The 20889-nt window shown below is 38.5% G+C and overlaps 1 long non-coding RNA gene across 1 annotated transcript in view; it reads left to right on the forward strand.

Annotated features, from left to right (window-relative positions):
- Positions 1–20889, forward strand: part of LOC134481784 (uncharacterized) — a 60665-nt gene that overhangs the window by 19319 nt on the left and 20457 nt on the right. The window lies entirely within an intron of this gene.

A 20889-nucleotide genomic window follows, 5' to 3' on the forward strand; every position in this document is an offset into this window, starting at 1 on the left:
TGTTCCTTCAGTCTCTGCTCCGAACTTTGCCTCCATATGCCCTCCTATGAATATTTTTGTTCCCCCTTTAAGGAGTGAAGCATCCTCACTTTGGTCATCAATCTTCTTGAACTCATGTGGTCTATGGATTTTATCTGCGGTAATTCGAGCATTTGGGCTAATATCCACTTATCAATGAGTGCATACCATGTGTGTTTTTCTGTGATTGTGTTACCTCACTCAGGATGATATTTTCTAGTTCCATCCATTTGCCTATGAATTTCATAAAGTCGTTGTTTTTGATAGCTGAGTAATATTCCATTGTGTAGATGTACCACATTTTCTGTATGCATTCCTCTGCTGAAGGGCATCTGGGTTCTTTCCAGCTTCTGGCTATTATAAATAAGGCTGCGATGAACATAGTGGAGCGTGTGTATTTCTTATATGTTGGAGCATCTTTTGGGTATATGCCCAAGAGAGGTATAGCTGGGTCCTCAGGCAGTTCAATGTCCAGTTTTCTGAGGAACCTCCAGACTGATTTCCAGAATGGTTGTACCAGTCTGCAGTCCCACCATAAAGGAGTGTTCCTCTTTCTCCACATCCTCGCCAGCATTTGCTGTCACCTGAGTTTTTGATCTTAGCCATTCTCACTGGTGTGAGGTGAAATCTCAGGGTTGTTTTGCATTTCCCTTATGACTAAAGATGTTGAACATTTCTTTAGGTGGTTCTCATCCATTTGACATTCCTCAGCTGTGAATTGTTTGTTTAGCTCTGAACCCCATTTTTAATAGGGTTATTTGCCTTCCTGCAGTCTAACTTCATGAGTTCTTTGTATATTTTGAATATAAGCCTTCTATCAGTTGTAGGATTGGTAAAGATCTTTTCCCAATATGTTTGTTGCCGTTTTCTCCTAACAACAATGTCCTTTGCCTTACAGAAACTTTGTAGCTTTATGAGATCCAATTTGTTAATTCTTGATTTTAGAGCATAAGCCATTGGTGTTTTGTTCAGGAAATTTCTCCAGTGCCTGTGTGTTCGAGATGCTTCCCCACTTTTTTTTTTTTATTAACTTGAGTATTTCTTATATACATTTCGAGTGTTATTCCCTTTCCCGGTTTCCAGGCAAACATCCCCCTAATCCCTCCCCGTCCCCTTCTCTATGTGTGTTCCCCTCCCCATCCGCCCCCCATTGCCGCCCTCCACCCAACAATCACGTTCACTGGGGGTTCAGTCTTAGTAGGACCAAGGGCTTCCCCTTCCACTGGTGATCTTACTAGAATATTCATTGCTACCTATGAGGTCAGAGTCCAGGGTCAGTCCATGTATAGTCTTTAGGTAGTGGCTTAGTCCCTGGAAGCTCTGGTTGCTTGGCATTGTTGTTCATAAGGGGTCTTGAGCTCCTTCAAGCTCTTCCAGTTCTTTCTGATTCCTTCAACGGGGGTCCCGTTCTCAGTTCAGTGGTTTGCTGCTGGCATTCGCCTCTGTATTTGCTGTATTCTGGCTGTGTCTCTCAGGAACGATCTACATCCGGCTCCTGTCGGCCTGCACTTCTTTGCTTCATCCATCTTGTCTAATTGGATGGCTGTATATGTATGGGCCACATGTGGGGCAGGCTCTGAATGTGTGTTCCTTCTGTGTCTGTTTTAATCTTTGCCTCTCTATTCCCTGCCAAGAGTACTCTTGTTCCCCTTTTAAAGGAGTGAAGCATTCACATTTTGATCATCCGTCTTGAGTTTCATTTGTTCTATGCATCTAGGGTAATTCAAGCATTTGGGCTAATAGCCACTTATCAGTGAGTGCATACCATGTGTGTTTATCTGTGATTGGGTTACCTCACTCAGGATGATATTTTCCAGTTCCAACCATTAGCCTACGAATTTCATAAAGTCGTTGTTTTTGATAGCTGAGTAATATTCCATTGTGTAGATGTACCACATCTTCTGTCTCCATTCCTCTGTTGAAGGGCATCTGGGTTCTTTACAGCTTCTGGCTATTATAAATAAGGCTGCAATGAACATAGTGGAGCATGTGTCTTTTTTATATGTTGGGGCATCTTGTGGGTATATGCCCAAGAGAGGTATAGCTGGATCCTCAGGCAGTTCAATGTCCAATTTTCTGAGGAACCTCCAGACTGATTTCCAGAATGGTTTTACCAGTCTTCAATCCCACCAACAATGGAGGAGTGTTCCTCTTTCTCCACATCCTCGCCAGCATTTGCTGTCACCTGAGTTTTTGATCTTAGCCATTCTCACTGGTGTGAGGTGGAATCTCAGGGTTGTTTTGATTTGCATTTCCCTTATGACTAAAGATGTTGAACATTTCTTTAGGTGTTTCTCAGCCATTCAGCATTCCTCAGCTGTGAATTCTTTGTTTAGCTCTGAACCCCATTTTTTTTTAGAAGTGTGAGCGTGTGTATTATTTTTTTTTTATTAACTTGAGTATTTCTTATATACATTTCGAGTGTTATTCCCTTTCCCGGTTTCCGGGCAAACATCCCCCTCCCCCCTCCCCTTCCTTATGGGTGTTCCCCTCCCAACCCTCCCCCCATTGCCGCCCTCCCCCCATAGACTAGTTCACTGGGGGTTCAGTCTTAGCAGGACCCAGGGCTTCCCCTTCCACTGGTGCTCTTACTAGGATATTCATTGCTACCTATGGGGTCAGAGTCCAGGGTCAGTCCATGTATAGTCTTTAGGTAGTGGCTTAGTCCCTGGAAGCTCTGGTTGCTTGGCATTGTTGTACTTTTGGGGTCTCGAGCCCCTTCAAGCTCTTCCAGTTCTTTCTCTGATTCCTTCAATAGGGGACCTATTCTCAGTTCAGTGGTTTGCTGCTGGCATTCGCCTCTATATTTGCTGTATTCTGGCTGTGTCTCTCAGGAGCGATCTACATCCGGCTCCTGTCGGTCTGCACTTCTTTGCTTCATCCATCTTCTCTAATTGGGTGGCTGTATATGTATGGGCCACATGTGGGGCAGGCTCTGAATGGGTGTTCCTTCAGTCTCTGTTTTAATCTTTGCCTCTCCCTTCCCTGCCAAGGGTATTCTTTTTCCTCATTTAAAGAAGGAGTGAAGCATTCACATTTTGATCATCCGTCTTGAGTTTCGTTTGTTCTAGGGATCTAGGGTAATTCAAGCATTTGGGCTAATAGCCACTTATCAATGAGTGCATACCATGTATGTCTTTCTGTGATTGGGTTAGCTCACTCAGGATGATATTTTCCAGTTCCAACCATTTGCCTACGAATTTCATAAACTCGTTGTTTTTGATAGCTGAGTAATATTCCATTGTGTAGATGTACCACATTTTCTGTATCCATTCCTCTGTTGAAGGGCATCTGGGTTCTTTCCATTTTCTGGCTATTATAAATAAGGCTGCGATGAACATAGTGGAGCACGTGTCTCTTTTATATGTTGAGGCATCTTTTGGGTATATGCCCAAGAGAGGTATAGCTGGATCCTCAGGCAGTTCAATGTCCAATTTTCTGAGGAACCTCCAGACTGATTTCCAGAATGGTTTTACCAGTCTTCAATCCCACCAACAATGGAGGAGTGTTCCTCTTTCTCCACATCCTCGCCAGCATCTGCTGTCACCTGAGTTTTTGATCTTAGCCATTCTCACTGGTGTGAGGTGAAATCTCAGGGTTGTTTTGATTTGCATTTCCCTTATGACTAAAGATGTTGAACATTTCTTTAGGTGTTTCTCAGCCATTCAGCATTCCTCAGCTGTGAATTCTTTGTTTAGCTCTGAACCCCATTTTTTAATAGGGTTATTTGTCTCCCTGCGGTCTAACTTATTGAATTCTTTGTATATTTTGGATATAAGGCCTCTATCTGTTGTAGGATTGGTAAAGATCTTTTCCCAATCTGTTGGTTGCCGTTTTGTCCTAACCACAGTGTCCTTTGCCTTACAGAAGCTTTGCAGTTTTATGAGATCCCATTTGTCAATTCTTGATCTTAGAGCATAAGCCATTGGTGTTTTGTTCAGGAAATTTTTTCCAGTGCCCATGTGTTCCAGATGCTTCCCTAGTTTTTGTTCTATTAGTTTGAGTGTATCTGGTTTGATGTGGAGGTCCTTGATCCACTTGGACTTAAGCTTTGTACAGGGTGGTAAGCATGGATCAATCTGCATTCTTCTACATGTTGACCTCCAGTTGAACCAGCATCATTTGCTGAAAATGCTATCTTTTTTCCATTGGATGGTTTTGGCTCCTTTGTCAAAAATCAAGTGCCCATAGGTGTGTGGGTTCATTTCTGGGTCTTCAATTCTGTTCCATTGGCCTATCTGTCTGTCTCTGTACCAATACCATGCAGTTTTTATCACTATTGCTCTGTAATACTGCTTGAGTTCAGGGAGAGTGATTCCCCCTGAAGTCCTTTTATTGTTGAGGATAGTTTTAGCTATCCTGGGTTTTTTGTTATTCCAGATGAATTTGCAAATTGTTCTGTCTAACTCTTTGAAGAATTGGATTGGAATTTTGATGGGGATTGCATTGAATCTGTAGATTGCTTTTGGTAGAATGGCCATTTTTACTATATTAATCCTGCCAATCCATGAGCATGGGAGATCTTTCCGTCTTCTGAGGTCTTCTTCAATTTCTTTCTGCAGAGGCTTGAAGTTCTTATTTTACAGATTTTTACTTGCTTGGTTAAAGTCACACCGAGGTACTTTATATTATTTGGGTCTATTATGAACGGTGTCGTTTCCCTAATTTCTTTCTCGGCTTGTTTCTCTTTTGTGTAGAGGAAGGCTACTGATTTGTTTGAGTTAATTTTATACCCAGCCACTTTGCTGAAGTTGTTTATCAGCTTTAGTAGTTCTCTGGTGGAACTTTTGGGATCACTTAAATATACTATCATATCATCTGCAAATAGTGATATTTTGACTTCTTCTTTTCCGATCCTTATGTTGTCTGATTGCTCTGGCTAGAACTTCAAGAACTATATTGAATAAGTAGGGAGAGAGTGGGCAGCCTTGTCTAGTCCCTGATTTTAGTGGGATTGCTTCAAGTTTCTCTCCATTTAGTTTAATGTTAGCAACTGGTTTGCTGTATATGGCTTTTACTATGTTTAGGTATGGGCCTTGAATTCCTATTCTTTCCAGGACTTTTATCATGAAGGGGTGTTGAATTTTGTCAAATGCTTTCTCAGCATCTAATGAAATGATCATGTGGTTTTGTTCTCTCAGTTTGTTTATATAATGGATCACGTTGATGGTTTTCCGTATATTAAACCATCCCTGCATGCCTGGGATGAAGCCTACTTGATCATGGTGGATGATTGTTTTGATGTGCTCTTGGATTCGGTTTGCCAGAATTTTATTGAGTATTTTTGCGTCGATATTCATAAGGGAAATTGGTCTGAAGTTCTCTTTCTTTGTTGTGTCTTTGTGTGGTTTAGGTATAAGAGTAATTGTGGCTTCATAGAAGGAATTCGGTAGTGATCCATCTGTTTCAATTTTGTGGAATAGTTTGGATAATATTGGTACGAGGTCTTCTATGAAGGTCTGATAGAATTCTGCACTAAACCCGTCTGGACCTGGGCTCTTTTTGGTTGGGAGACCTTTAATGACTGCTTCTATTTCCTTAGGAGTTATGGGGTGGTTTAACTGGTTTATCTGTTCCTGATTTAACTTCGGTACCTGTTATCTGTCTAGGAAATTGTCCATTTCCTGAAGATTTTCAAGTTTTGTTGAATATAGGCTTTTATAGTAAGATATGAAGATTTTTTGAATTTTCTCTGAATCTGTAGTTATGTCTCCCTTTTTATTTCTGATTTTGTTAATTGGACACACTCTCTGTGTCCTCTCGTTAGTCTGGCTAAGGGTTTATCTATCTTGTTGATTTTCTCAAAGAACCAACTTTTGGTTCTGTTGATTCTTTCTATGGTCCTTTTTGTTTCTCCTTGGTTGATTTCAGCTCTGAGTTTGATTATTTCCTGCCTTCTACTCCTCCTGGGTGTATTTGCTTCTTTTTGTTCTAGAGCTTTTAGGTGTGCTGTCAAGCTGGTGACATATGCTCTTTCCTGTTTCTTTCTGCAGGCACTCAGCGCTATGAGTTCTCCTCTTAGCACAGCTTTCATTGTGTCCCATAAGGTTGGGTATGTTGTACCTTCATTTTCATTAAATTCTAAAAAGTCTTTATTTCTTCCTTGACCAGATTATCATTGAGTAGAGCATTGTTCAATTTCCACGTATATGTGGGCATTCTTCCCTTATTGTTATTGAAGACCAGTTTTAGGCCGTGGTGGTCCGATAGCACGCATGGGATTATTTCTATCTTTCTGTACCTGTTGAGGCCCGTTTTTTGACCAATTATATGGTCTATTTTGGAGAAAGTACCATGAGGTGCTGAGAAGAAGGTTTATCCTTTTGCTTTAGGATAGAATGTTCTATAAATATCTGTTAAGTCCATTTGGCTCATGACTTCTCTTAGTCTGTCTACGTCGCTGTTTAATTTCTGTTTCCATGATCTGTCCATTGATGAGAGTGGGGTGTTGAAATCTCCTACTATTATTGTGTGAGGTGCAATGTGTGTTTTGAGCTTTAGTAAGGTTTCTTTTACGTATGTGGGTGCCCTTTTATTTGGGGCATAGATATTTAGGATTGAGAGTTCATCTTGGTGGATTTTTCTTTTGATGAATATGAAGTGTCCTTCCTTATCTTTTTTGATGACTTTTAGTTGAAAATTGATTTTATTTGATATTAGAATGGCTACTCCAGCTTGCTTCTTCCGACCATTTGCTTGGAAAGTTGTTTTCCAGCCTTTCACTCTGAGGTAGTGTCTGTCTTTGTCTCTGAGGTGTGTTTCCTGTAGGCAGCAGAATGCAGGGTCCTCGTTGTGTATCCAGTTTGTTAATCTATGTCTTTTTATTGGGGAGTTGAGACCATTGATGTTGAGAGATATTAAGGAATACTGATTATTGCTTCCTGTTATATTCATATTTGCATGTGAGGTTATGTTTGTGTGCTTTTCTTCTCTTTGTTTTGTTGCCAAGACGATTAGTTTCTTGCTTCTTCTAGGGTATAGCTTGCCTCGTTATGTTGCGCTTTACCATTTATTATCCTTTGTAGTGCTGGATTTGTAGAAAGATATCGTGTAAATTTGTTTTTGTCATGGAATATCTTGGTTTCTCCATCTATGTTAATTGAGAGTTTTGCAGGATACAGTAACCTGGGCTGGCATTTGTGTTCTCTTAGGGTCTGTATGACATCTGTCCAGGATCTTCTCGCTTTCATAGTTTCTGGCGAAAAGTCTGGTGTGATTCTGATAGGTCTGCCTTTATATGTTACTTGACCTTTTTCCCTTACTGCTTTTAATATTCTTTCTTTATTTTGTGCATTTGGTGTTTTGACTATTTTGTGACGGGAGGAGTTTCTTTTCTGGTCCAATCTATTTGGAGTTCTGTAGGCTTCTTGTATGCTTATGGCTTCCCCACTTTTTCTTCTATTAGTTTGAGTGGATCTGGTTTGATGTGGAGGTCCTTGATCCACTTGGACTTAAGCTTTGTACAGGGTGATAAGCCTGGATCGATCTGCATTCTTCTACATGCTGACCTCCAGTTGAATCAGCACCATTTGCTGAAAATGCTATTTTTTTTCCGTTGGATGTTTTTGGCTCCTTTGTCAAAAATCAAGTGCCCATAGGTGTGTGGGTTCATTTCTGGGTCTTCAGTTCTATTCCACTGGTCTATCTGTCTGTCTCTGTAGCAATACCATGCAGTTTTTATCACTATTGCTCTGTAATACTGCTTGAGTTCTGGGATAGTTATTCCCCCTGGAAGTCCTTTCATTGTTGAGAATAGTTTTAGCTATCCTGGGTGTTTTGTTATTCCAGATGAATTTGCAAATTGTTCTGTCTAACTCTATGAAGAATTGGATTGGAATTTTGATGGGCATTGTATTGAATCTGTAGCTCACTTTTGGTAAAATGGTCCTTTTTACTACATTAATTCTGTGAATCCATGAACATGGGAGATCTTTCCATCTTCTGAGATCTTCTTCAATTTCTTTCTTCAGAGGCTTGAAGTTCTTATCATACAGATCTTTCACTTGCTTGGTTAAAGTCACACCGAGGTTTCTTATATTATTTGGGACTACTATGAAGGGTGTCGTTTCCCTAATTTCTTTCTCAGCTTGTTTCTCTTTTGTGTAGAGGAAGGCTACTGATTTATTTGAGTTAATTTTATACCCAGTCACTTTGCTGAAGGTGTTTATCAGGTTTAGTAGTTCTCTGGTGGAACTTTTGGGATCACTTAAATATACTGTCATATCATCTTTAAATAGTGATATTTTGACTTCTTCCTTTCCAATCTGTATCTCTTTGATCTGCTCTTGTTTTCTGATTGCTCTGTCTAGGACATTGAGAACTATATTGGATAAGCAGGGAGAGAGTGAGCAGCCTTGTCTAGTCCCTGATTTTAGTGGGATTGCTTCAAGTTTCTCTCCATTTTTTCAGCTCATAATGTAATTACATAATTCCCTCCTTTTCTTTCTTTCCTCCAATCCCTCTCATATACCCATCTTTGCTTACTTTTACATTTATAGCTCTCTTTCATATAATTACCTGTATCTATAAATATAACAACCTTAGTCTGAATAATTTTTTATTCCAGTATCTTCATTTTTCTTTGTTTTTTTCTTTTTAAAAATTTATTTACTTTAGATCCTGATCAATCCCCCTGTCCTGGTCACCTCCTCCCACAATCCCTTCCCCTATTCTTCCTCTCCTTCTCCTCTGAAAGACCGGAGCTCTTCCCCTGGGTGCATCCCCCATCCTGGCACATCAGGTCTCTGCATGGCTTTGTGCATCCTCTCCCACTGAGGCCAGACAAGGCATCCCAGGTAGAAGAATATATCCCATGGACTGGCCACAGCTTTTGGTGCAGCCCCTTCTCCAGTTATTTGGGACCCACATAAAAACCAAGCTGTACATCTTCTACATATGTGTGGAGAGGCCTAGGTCCAGCCCATGTATGCTCTTTGGTTAGTGGTTCAGTCTCTGAGAGCTCCAAAGTTCCAGGTTAGTTGGATTGATGATCTTCCTGTGGATTTTCTATCCCCTTCAGGGCCCTCAATCCTTCCCCAAGTCCTCCATAAGAGTCCCCACGTTCCACCCACTGTTTGGCTTTACGTCTTTACACCCCTCTGAGTCAGTTGCTGGGTACAGCCTCTCAGAGGACAGCTATGCTAGATTTCTGCCTTCAAACATAACAGAATATCATGAATAGTGTCAGGGATTGGTACTTGCCCATGGGATGGGTCTGTAGGTGGGCTAGTTATTGCTTGTTCATTCCCTCAGTCTGTGCTCCATCCCCTGTCTCTGTATTTCTTATAGACAGGATAAATTTTGGGTCAAATATTTTGTGTGTGGGTTTGTGTTCCTATTGTTCTACTGGGGTTCCTGCCTGGCTACAGGAGGTGGCCTCTTGAGGTTCTATGTCCCCAATGCTGTGAGTAACAGCTAAGGCTGCCCCCATGATTCTTAAGCACCTTTCCTATCCTGGGTCTCTGTCAGGTCCTCAAGATGTCTCTCACCTTCTCGTTTGCAGATTTCCATTCATTCTTTTGGCCATCTGGCCATTTCCTTTTTCTCTCCATATACCTGATCCTAAACACCTCCCATTCCTCTCCCTATACCCTCTCTCACCCAGTTCCCTCCCTCAGTCTGCCTCCTATGATTATTTTATTCTCCCTTCTAAGTGAGATTCAAGCATTCATGTTTGGGCCTTCCTTCTTGTTTAGCTTCTGTGGGTCTGTGAAGTGTACCAGGGGGACCTGTATTTTATGGCTAATATCCACTTCTGGGTGAGTGTATACCATGCATGTCCTTTTGGTTCTGGGTCGTCTCACTTAGGATGACATTCTCAAGTTCCATCCACTTGCCTGAAGACCCCATGCTATCTTTGTTTTTAATAGCTGAATAGTATTCCATTGTGGAGTCGTATCACATTTTCTTTATCCATTCTTCAGTAGAAGGAAATAAGTCGTTTCCAGTTCCTAGCTATTACAAATAAAGCTGCTATGAACATAGTTGAGCAAGTGTCTTTGTGGAATGGTGGAACATTTTTTGGGTATATGCTCAGGAGTGGTATAACTGGGTCTTAAGGTAGTTTCTGAAAAACTGCCAAATTGATTTCCAAAGTGGTTATATAAGTTTGCACTCTCACCAGCAATTGTTCTTCTCCCTTTAAGTCCTCACTAGAACGTGCTATCTCTTGAGTTTTTATTTTAGCCATTCTGATGGGTGTTTCGATTTGCATTTCTCTGATGACTTTGACCATTTAAGTGTTTTTTGGCCATTCGAGATTCCTTTGTTGAGAATTCTGTTTAGCTCTGTACACCATCTTTTTTTTAAAAATTGGATTCTTTTGGTTGTTGGTGTCTAAGTTCTTGAGTTCTTTATAAAATTTTTATATTAGCCCTCTGTTGGATGTTGGGTTGGTGAAGATCCTTTCCCAATGTGTAGGCTACTGTTTTGTCTAATTAACAATGTACTTTGCCTTGCAGAAGCTTTTCAGTCTCATGAGGTCCCATTTATACATTGTTGATCTTAGTGTTTGAGCCATTTGAGTTCTGTTCAAAAAGTTGCCCTCTGTACCAATGAGTGCAAGGCTATTCCCCACTTTCTATTCTAATAGATTTAGTATATCTGATTCTACATTGTGGTTTTTAGATTGATTTGGGCTTGAGTTTTGTCAAGGGATATATATATATATATATATATATATATATATATATATATATGCATTCTTTTACATGCAGGCATCCAGTTAGTTAGACCAGCACCATTTGTTGAAGATGCTATCTTTTTTCCATTGTACGGTTACGGTTTTGGCTTCTTTGTCAAAAATCAGTTCTCCATAGGTGTATGAGTTTATTTCAGGGTCTTTGATTTGATTTGATTCCATTGTTCAACTTGTCTGTTCCTACTAATTATATATATATATATATATATATATATATATATATATATATACACACACACACACACACACACACACACATACACACGTGTATGTGTGTATGTATTACATATGACATATTGTGGCTTTTGTGAAGGGTATTTCCCTAATTTCTTTCTCAGCCCATTTATCATTTGTATAAAGGAGGGCTACTGTTTTTTTTTTTTAGTTAATTTTATATCCAGCCTCTTTGCTGAAGGAGTTTATCAGCTGTATGTTTGATGTTGGCTATTGCTTTGCTGTATGTTGTTTTATTATGTTTATGTGCCTTGAATTCTTGACTCTCCAAGGTTTTTAACATAAAGGGGTTTTGGATTGTGTCAAAGGCTTTTTCAGCATCTAATGAGATGATTATGTGATTTTTTTTCTCTCAGTTTGTTTATATGGTAGATTATATTGACTGGTTTTTATATTTTGAACTCTCCCTGCATCTCTCAGATGAATCCTACTTGACCGTGGAGATGATCTTTTTGATTTGTTCCTGGATTCAGTTTGTGAGTATTTTATTAGGTATGTTTTTGATCTGAAAATTTCTTTCTTTGTTGAATCTTTGTGTGGTTTAGGTATCAGGGTGACTGTGGCATCATAGAATTAATCTTGCTGTGCTCCTTAAGTGCTATTTTGTAGAATAGTTTGAGGAAAATTTGTATTAGGTTTCTTTGGAAGTCTGGTAAAATCTTGCAGAAAGTCCATGTTATGGAGTTGTTTTCTTGGATGTAGTTGTCTTCTTTGGGTTGAAGTTTTCCTTCTAGTATTTTCTGTAGGGCTGGATTTGGGGATAGATAGTTCTAATTTGGATTTGTCTTGAAATATCTTGCTTTCTCCGTATATTTTGATTGACAGTTTTGTTGGGTATAGCAGTCGATTTTGGTATCTGTGCTTCTTCAGAGTTTGCAAGATATCTGTCCAGGCCCTTCTAGTTTTTGGAATCTCTGTTAAGAAGGTGGATATAATTCTGACATGTCTGCATTTGTATGCCACCTGGCCTTTTTTTCCCCTTGAGACTTTTAATATTTTTATTTTTTCTGTAGATTTTGTGTTTTCATTATTATGTCACAAAAGGATTTTCTTTCCTTGTCCATTGGTATAGACTGGTGTTCTATAAGCTTCTTGTATATTTATAGGCAGCTCTTTCTTTGGGATGGGAAACTTTTCTTCTATGATTTTGTTGAAAATACTTTCTGGGCCTTGGAGCTGGGACTCTTTACCATCTTCTATTCCTGTTGTTCTTAGGTTAGGTCTTTTCATGGTATCCCAGAATTCCTGGATGTTTTAAGTCAGGAATATTTTAGATTTAACATTTTCTTTGACTGATGTATCAATTTATTCTATTGTATTTTCTTTGCCTGAGACTTTCTTTTCCACCTCTTGTTTACATCTCTTATTTCTGTTCTCTTTCTTTAAGTTTCCTATCTGAAGGATTCCCTCAGTTTGTGTTTTATTTATTAGTTCCATTTTTCTTTTCAAGTCTTAACAATTTTATTTATTTTCTTAACCTGTTTAATTGTAGTTTCCTGTCATTCTTTAGGGATTTATTTGTTTCATTTTAAAAGACATACTTTTGTTTGATTGTATATCCTGTATTTCTTTAAGGGATTTATTCATTTCCACTTTAAATGCCTCTATCTTCTTTATAAGCTTGGATTTAAGGTCATTTCTTTGTGCTTAGGTTGTGTTAGCATATCTAGGGCTTACTGTAATAGAATAGGTGTGCTTTGAAGGTATCATATTGCCCTGGCTTTTGTTGATTATGTTCTTTATGGGTCTTTAGCCATTTGGATGACTTTGGTCTCTGAGTGTTCCTGTTGTAGTAGGTATTGGGAGGGGGCTTATCTTTAATAGTCCTGGTGTGGCAGACTTCTAATGTGTATCCTTCGGATGTATAGTTCTGGATCATCGGGACTGTATAGTTTGGGATCCATAGGTCTATTGAAGGTAGGTGGAGAAGCGGGGGTATAATGGAGGTCTGCTGGGGATAGTAGATAGCTTGGTGTGCCCTAGAAGACTCAGTATACAGAGCTTTGTCTGAATAATTTTAATTGTATGTATGTATGTCCAGGACTGACTGATAGTTTGCTATATTCTTTCCTGAGGAAGACCACTTCTGCCATTCTTAGAATTCCTTATTTGTCTGTGGCTCTTGTGTAGGGTGAGACTCCCTGAACTTTTATCTGCATTAATGTAACTGCTGCAGTCACCCGTGTTCAGCTCATTATGAGGTTTTTAACTTGAGATGTGTGAAAAAAATTTTGATGTAGATAATGCTATAAACTTTATTCTTAGAAAATTATCTTTATTTGCAGATGATTGATTCTATGCATAAAAGACCCCAAAGCTTCTATCAGCAAATTATTACAGGTGCTAGAACCATTCAGAAAAGTACCAAAAAATAATTAACTCATGAAATCTAGTAGCCTTCTTATATTTCAACAACAAGCATACCAAGAAAGAAAGCACAAAATTATCTCATTCATTATAATCTCAAAAGTGTCAGAATAATATAACCAAGAAAATAAACGATTTATATAATGAAAATTTTAAGACATTAAAGAAGGAAACTGAAGAAGATACCAGAAGATGTAAAGACCTAAACTCATTGTTTGGTAGGATTATGTTGTGAAGATGTCCACCATAGGCAACTCATTCTACTGATTCAATGCAATCCACATCAAAATTCTAACACTATTCTTTACTGAAGTTGAAAAAATATTTTCAAAATTCATATGAAACTACAAAAATACTTTCAGAATAACCAAAACAATTCAAAACTTGAAACTAAAACCTCAGGGAATTAAATAAAAGCTCATAAGAAAGCTTTACTAACAAATTGGATCAAGTGGAAGAGAGAATATTAGGTCTGAAAAGGAAGGTAGATAGCTTAGATTACATAGCCAAAGAAAGTAGTAAATGTTTAAAACAACAATAAGAAAACCCAAGAACAACAGAACTTTCAGGAACCTTGGAATACTATAAAAAGACAAAAATTCAAAAACATAATTATAGAAGAAAAATAAGACATTCAGGTCAAAGGCAGATAAAATATTTTTAATAAAAATCATAAAAGAAAAATTTCCAAAGCAAAGCATGAGATCCCTATTGACATACAAAAGGTTTACAGAACACCAAACTAGACAGAACCAGAAAAGAAACTACTTACATCACATAAAATAAAACCATATATGAACAAAACCTAGAAATAATATCAAAAACTCTAAGAGAGAAAGTCACTTATAAAGGGAAGCCTATAAGAATATCACCCAACTTTTCACAACAGACTTAGAAAGACAGAATGATCTGGACAGATGTTCTACAAGTTCTGACATACCACAGTTGATAACCCAGACTATTATACTGCACAAAAATATCATTCATAATCGAAGGAAAAAGAAAACATTCCATAATAAAAATAGGCTTTATAAAGATATTCATGACCGTTAAGACAGCTTCATGGGAGCTGTTAAAAGGAATACTTCAAGTTGAAAAGAAGATGAAACATACTGAAGTGGGCAAAGGTAATAAGTAATTCCAGAACAGTTGATCAATGTAGGTATAAAAACATTCCACCAGAACAACAAAATAATAGGATTTAATAAATATTGTTCAACAAAAACTCAATACCAACAAACATTCTTAACAAACTAATTGTATTAGAAAACAAAATTCATTATTGTATCTACAAAACACACTTCACCATTAGCAGTAAATACTATATTAGGGTAACATGATGCAAAAGCCAATGGGACCAAATAACAAGGAAGCATAAATATTTTGCCATCTGACAAAAATAGACTCAAAACTAGAACTACTCAGAACACAATAGAGAAGGATATTTCACAAAGGGAAAAAACACCAAGTAAGTATTATAATCTCAAACATTCAGACACCAAACATAGAGAGGTTCCCAGCTTAATAGAAGAAATACTGTTAAATCTAAAACCAGAGATTGACTCCAAAATGGTCATAGTGGGAAATTTTGACATCCCACTCTCACTAATAGACATATCATCCAGTCAAAAAGTAATAGAAAAACTCTGCAGTTAAATATCATAAATTCAATGAACTTAACAAATATCTATGGAGTATTCACCCATACACTTGTGAAAACATATTATTTTTATCAGCAAATGAAACATTTGTCCAAATTCACTACACATTAGGTCAAAAAGCCAGACTCTAGAAATTTAAGAAAATTGAGACAACATCCTACATTCTTTCTGATCATCAAATAGTAAAGACGGATATGAACAGCAATAGGAAAAATAGTGTATAAACTTGTATAAACAAACCAACATAATTGTCCTAGAAGGTTTTATTGTTATTGTGATAAAATCCTGACTAAAACCAACTAGGAGTTGAAAGGGTTTATTTGGATTACACATCCTGATTAAACAGTCTGTCATTGAGGGAAGTCAGGGCAAGAACCAAGAAGTAAATCTTCTTGCTGACTTGCTTTCTACAATTTTCTCAGCTTGCTTTTTATGCAAGCCAGAACCACTTGCCCAGGAGTACCATTATCACAGTAAGGTGGGTCCTCCCACACCAACCATTAATTAAGAAAATGCTCCACAGATATGCCAACATGTCCATCATATGGAAGCAATTTCTTTCTTTTTTTTCCATGATTATTTCTTTTTTTTTAATTTTTTTTAATTTATTTAATACGTAATAATAATTCTTTGGTTTCCCGGTAAATATCCCCCTCCCCCCTCCCCTTCCTTATGGGTGTTCCCCTCCCAACCATCCCCCCCATTGCCGCCCTCCCCCCAACAGTCTAGTTCACTGGGGGTTCAGTCTTAGCAGGACCCAGGGCTTCCCCTTCCACTGGTGCTCTTACTAGGATATTCATTGCTACCTATGAGGTCAGAGTCCAGGATCAGTCCATGCATAGTCTTTAGGTAGTGGCTTAGTCCCTGGAAGCTCTGGTTGCTTGGCATTGTTGTACATATGGGGTCTCGAGCCCCTTCAAGCTCTTCCAGTTCTTTCTCTGATTCCTTCAACGGGGGTCCTATTCTCAGTTTAGTGGTTTGCTGCTGGCATTCGCCTCTGTATTTGCTGTATTCTGGCTGTGTCTCTCAGGAGAGATCTACATCTGGCTCCTGTCGGTCTGCACTTCTTTGCTTCATCCATCTTGTCTAATTGGGTGGCTGTATATGTATGGGCCACATGTGGGGCAGGCTCTGAATGGGTGTTCCTTAAGTCTCTGATTTAATCTTTGCCTCTCCCTTCCCTGCCAAGAGTAATCTTTTTCCTCATTTAAAGAAGGAGTGAAGCATTCACATTTTGATCATCCATCTCGAGTTTCATTTGTTCTAGGCATCTAGGGTAATTCAAGCATTTGGGCTAATAGCCACTTATCAGTGAGTGCATACCATGTATGTCTTTCTGTGTTTGGGTTAGCTCACTCAGGATGATATTTTCCAGTTCCAACCATTTGCCTACGAATTTCATAAAGCCGTTGTTTTTGATAGCTGAGTAATATTCCATTGTGTAGATGTACCACATTTTCTGTATCCATTCCTCTGTTGAAGGGCATCTGGGTTCTTTCCATTTTCTGGCTATTATAAATAAGGCTGCGATGAACATAGTGGAGCACGTGCCTTTTGTATATGTTGGGGAATCTTTTGGGTATATGCCCAAGAGAGGTATAGCTGGATCCTCAGGCAGTTCAATGTCCAATTTTCTGAGGAACCTCCAGACTGATTTCCAGAATGGTTGTACCAGTCTGCAATCCCACCAACAATGGAGGAGTGTTCCTCTTTCTCCGCATCCTCGCCAGCATCTGCTGTCACCTGAGTTTTTGATCTTAGCCATTCTCACTGGTGTGAGGTGAAATCTCAGGGTTGTTTTGATTTGCATTTCCCTTATGACTAAAGATGTTGAACATTTCTTTAGGTGTTTCTCAGCCATTCGGCATTCCTCAGCTGTGAATTCTTTGTTTAGCTCTGAACCCCATTTTTTAATAGGGTTATTTGTCTCCCTGCGGTCTAACTTCTTGAGTTCTTTGTATATTTTGGATATAAGGCCTCTATCTGTTGTAGGATTGGTAAAGATCTTTTCCCAATCTGTTGGTTGCCGATTTGTCCTAACCACGGTGTCCTTTGCCTTACAGAAGCTTTGCAGTTTTATGAGATCCCATTTGTCGATTCTTGATCTTAGAGCATAAGCCATTGGTGTTTTGTTCAGGAAATTTTTTCCAGTGCCCATGTGTTCCAGATGCTTCCCTAGTTTTTCTTCTATAAGTTTGAGTGTATCAGGTTTGATGTGGAGGTCCTTGATCCACTTGGACTTAAGCTTTGTACAGGGTGATAAGCATGGATCGATCTGCATTCTTCTACATGTTGCCCTCCAGTTGAACCAGCACCATTTGCTGAAAATGCTATCTTTTTTCCATTGGATGGTTTTGGCTCCTTTGTCAAAAATCAAGTGACCATAGGTGTGTGGGTTCATTTCTGGGTCTTCAATTCTATTCCATTGGTCTATCTGTCTGTCTCTGTACCAATACCATGCAGTTTTTATCACTATGCTCTGTAATATTGCTTGAGTTCAGGGATAGTGATTCCCCCTGAAGTCCTTTTATTGTTGAGGATAGTTTTAGCTATCTTGGGTTTTTTGTTATTCCAGATGAATTTGCAAATTGTCCTGTCTAACTCTTTGAAGAATTGGATTGGTATTTTGATGGGGATTGCATTGAATCTGTAGATCGCTTTTGGTAAAATGGCCATTTTTACTATATTAATCCTGCCAATCCATGAGCATGGGAGATCTTTCCATCTTCTGAGGTCTTCTTCAATTTCTTTCTTCAGTGTCTTGAAGTTCTTATTGTACAGATCTTTTACTTGCTTGGTTAAAGTCACACCGAGGTACTTTATATTATTTGGGTCTATTATGAAGGGTGTCGTTTCCCTAATTTCCTTCTCGGCTTGTTTCTCTTTTGTGTAGAGGAAGGCTACTGATTTATTTGAGTTAATTTTATACCCAGCCACTTTGCTGAAGTTGTTTATCAGCTTTAGTAGTTCTCTGGTGGAACTTTTGGGATCGCTTAAATAAACTATCATATCATCTGCAAATAGTGATATTTTGACTTCTTCTTTTCCGATCTGTATCCCCTTGACCTCCTTTTGTTGTCTGATTGCTCTGGCTAGAACTTTAAGAACTATATTGAATAAGTAGGGAGAGAGTGGGCAGCCTTGTCTAGTCCCTGATTTTAGTGGGATTGCTTCAAGTTTCTCTCCATTTAGTTTAATGTTAGCAACTGGTTTGCTGTATATGGCTTTTACTATGTTTAGGTATGGGCCTTGAATTCTTATTCTTTCCAGGACTTTTATCATGAAGGGGTGTTGAATTTTGTCAAATGCTTTCTCAGCATCTAATGAAATGATCATGTGGTTCTGTTCTTTCAGTTTGTTTATATAATGGATCACGTTGATGGTTTTCCGTATATTAAACCATCCCTGCATGCCTGGGATGAAGCCTACTTGATCATGGTGGATGATTGTTTTGATGTGCTCTTGGATTCGGTTTGCCAGAATTTTATTGAGTATTTTTGCGTCGATATTCATAAGGGAAATTGGTCTGAAGTTCTCTTTCTTTGTTGTGTCTTTGTGTGGTTTAGGTATAAGAGTAATTGTGGCTTCATAGAAGGAATTCGGGAGTGATCCATCTGTTTCAATTTTGTGGAATAGTTTGGATAATATTGGTATGAGGTCTTCTATGAAGGTTTGATAGAATTCTGCACTAAACCCGTCTGGACCTGGGCTCTTTTTGGTTGGGAGACCTTTAATGACTGCTTCTATTTCCTTAGGAGTTATGGAGTTGTTTAACTGGTTTATCTCTTCCTGATTTAACTTCGGTACCTGATATTTGTCTAGGAAATTGTCCATTTCCTGTAGATTTTCAAGTTTTGTTGAATATAGGCTTTTATAGTAAGATCTGATGATTTTTTGAATTTCCTCTGAATCTGTAGTTATGTCTCCCTTTTCATTTCTGATTTTGTTAATTTGGACACACTCTCTGGGTCCTCTCGGTAGTCTGGCTAAGGGTTTATCTATCTTGTTGATTTTCTCAAAGAACCAACTTTTGGTTCTGTTGATTCTTTCTATGGTCCTTTTTGTTTCTCCTTGGTTGATTTCAGCTCTGAGTTTGATTATTTCCTGCCTTCTACTCCTCCTGGGTGTATTTGCTTCTTTTTGTTCTAGAGCTTTTAGGTGTGCTGTCAAGCTGGTGACATATGCTCTTTCCTGTTTCTTTCTGCAGGCACTCAGCGCTATGAGTTTTCCTCTTAGCACAGCTTTCATTGTGTCCCATAAGTTTGGGTATGTTGTACCTTCATTTTCATTAAATTCTAAAAAGTTTTTAATTTCTTTCTTTATTTCTTCCTTGACTAGGTTATCATTGAGTAGAGCATTGTTCAATTTCCACGTATATGTGGGCATTCTTCCCTTATTGTTATTGAAGACCAGTTTTAGGCCGTGGTGGTCTGATAGCACGCATGGGATTATTTCTATCTTTCTGTACCTGTTGAGGCCCGTTTTTTTGACCAACTTTATGGTCAATTTTGGAGAAAGTACCATGAGGAGCTGAGAAGAAGGTATATCCTTTTGCTTTAGGATAGAATGTTCTATAAATATCTGTTAAGTCCATTTGGCTCATGACTTCTCTTAGTCTGTCTACGTCTCTGTGTAATTTCTGTTTCCATGATCTGTCCATTGATGAGAGTGGGGTGTTGAAATCTCCTACTATTATTGTGTGAGGTGCAATGTGTGTTTTGAGCTTTAGTAAGGTTTCTTTTACGTATGTAGGTGCCCTTGTATTTGGGGCATAGATATTTAGTATTGAGAGTTCATCTTGGTTGATTTTTCCTTTGATGAATATGAAGTGTCCTTCCTTATCTTTTTTGATGACTTTTAGTTGGAAATTGATTTTATTTGATATTAGAATGGCTACTCCAGCTTGCTTCTTCTGACCATTTGCTTGGAAATTTGTTTTCCAGCCTTTCACCCTGAGGTAGTGTCTGTCTTTGTCTCTGAGGTGTGTTTCCTGTAGGCAGCAGAATGCAGGGTCCTTGTTGCGTATCCAGTTTGTTAATCTATGTCTTTTTATTGGGGAGTTGAGGCCATTGATGTTGAGAGATATTAAGGAATAGTGATTATTGCTTCCTGTTATATTCATATTTGGATGTGAGGTTATGTTTGTGTGCTTTTCTTCTCTTTGTTTTGTTGCCAAGATGATTAGTTTCTTGCTTTTTCTAGGGTATAGCTTGCCTCCTTATGTTGGGCTTTACCCTTTATTATCCTTTGTAGTGCTGGATTTGTAGAAAGATATTGTGTAAATTTGGTTTTGTTATGGAATATCTTGGTTTCTCCATCTATGTTAATTGAGAGTTTTGCAGGATACAGTAACCTGGGCTGGCACTTGTGTTCTCTTAGGGTCTGTATGACATCAGTCCAGGATCTTTTGGCCTTCATAGTTTCTGGTGAAAAGTCTGGTGTGATTCTGATAGGTCTGCCTTTATATGTTACTTGACCTTTTTCCCTTACTGCTTTTAATATTCTTTCTTTATTTTGTGCGTTTGGTGTTTTGACTATTATGTGACGGGAGGTCTTTCTTTTCTGGTCCAATCTATTTGGAGTTCTGTAGGCTTCTTGTATGTCTATGGGTATCTCTTTTTTTAGGTTAGGGAAGTTTTCTTCTATGATTTTGTTGAAGATATTTACTGGTCCTTTGAGCTGGGAGTCTTCACTCTCTTCTATACCAATTATCCTTAGGTTTGATCTTCTCATTGAGTCCTGGATTTCCTGTATGTTTTGGACCAGTAGCTTTTTCCGCTTTACATTATCTTTGACAGTTGAGTCAATGATTTCTAGGGAATCTTCTGCTCCCGAGATTCTCTCTTCCATCTCTTGTATTCTGTTGGTGAGGCTTCTATCTACAGCTCCTTGTCTCTTCTTTTGATTTTC

This window comes from Rattus norvegicus, chromosome 14 (genome assembly GCF_036323735.1).
Source record: "Rattus norvegicus strain BN/NHsdMcwi chromosome 14, GRCr8, whole genome shotgun sequence".
Lineage (NCBI taxonomy): Eukaryota > Metazoa > Chordata > Mammalia > Rodentia > Muridae > Rattus > Rattus norvegicus.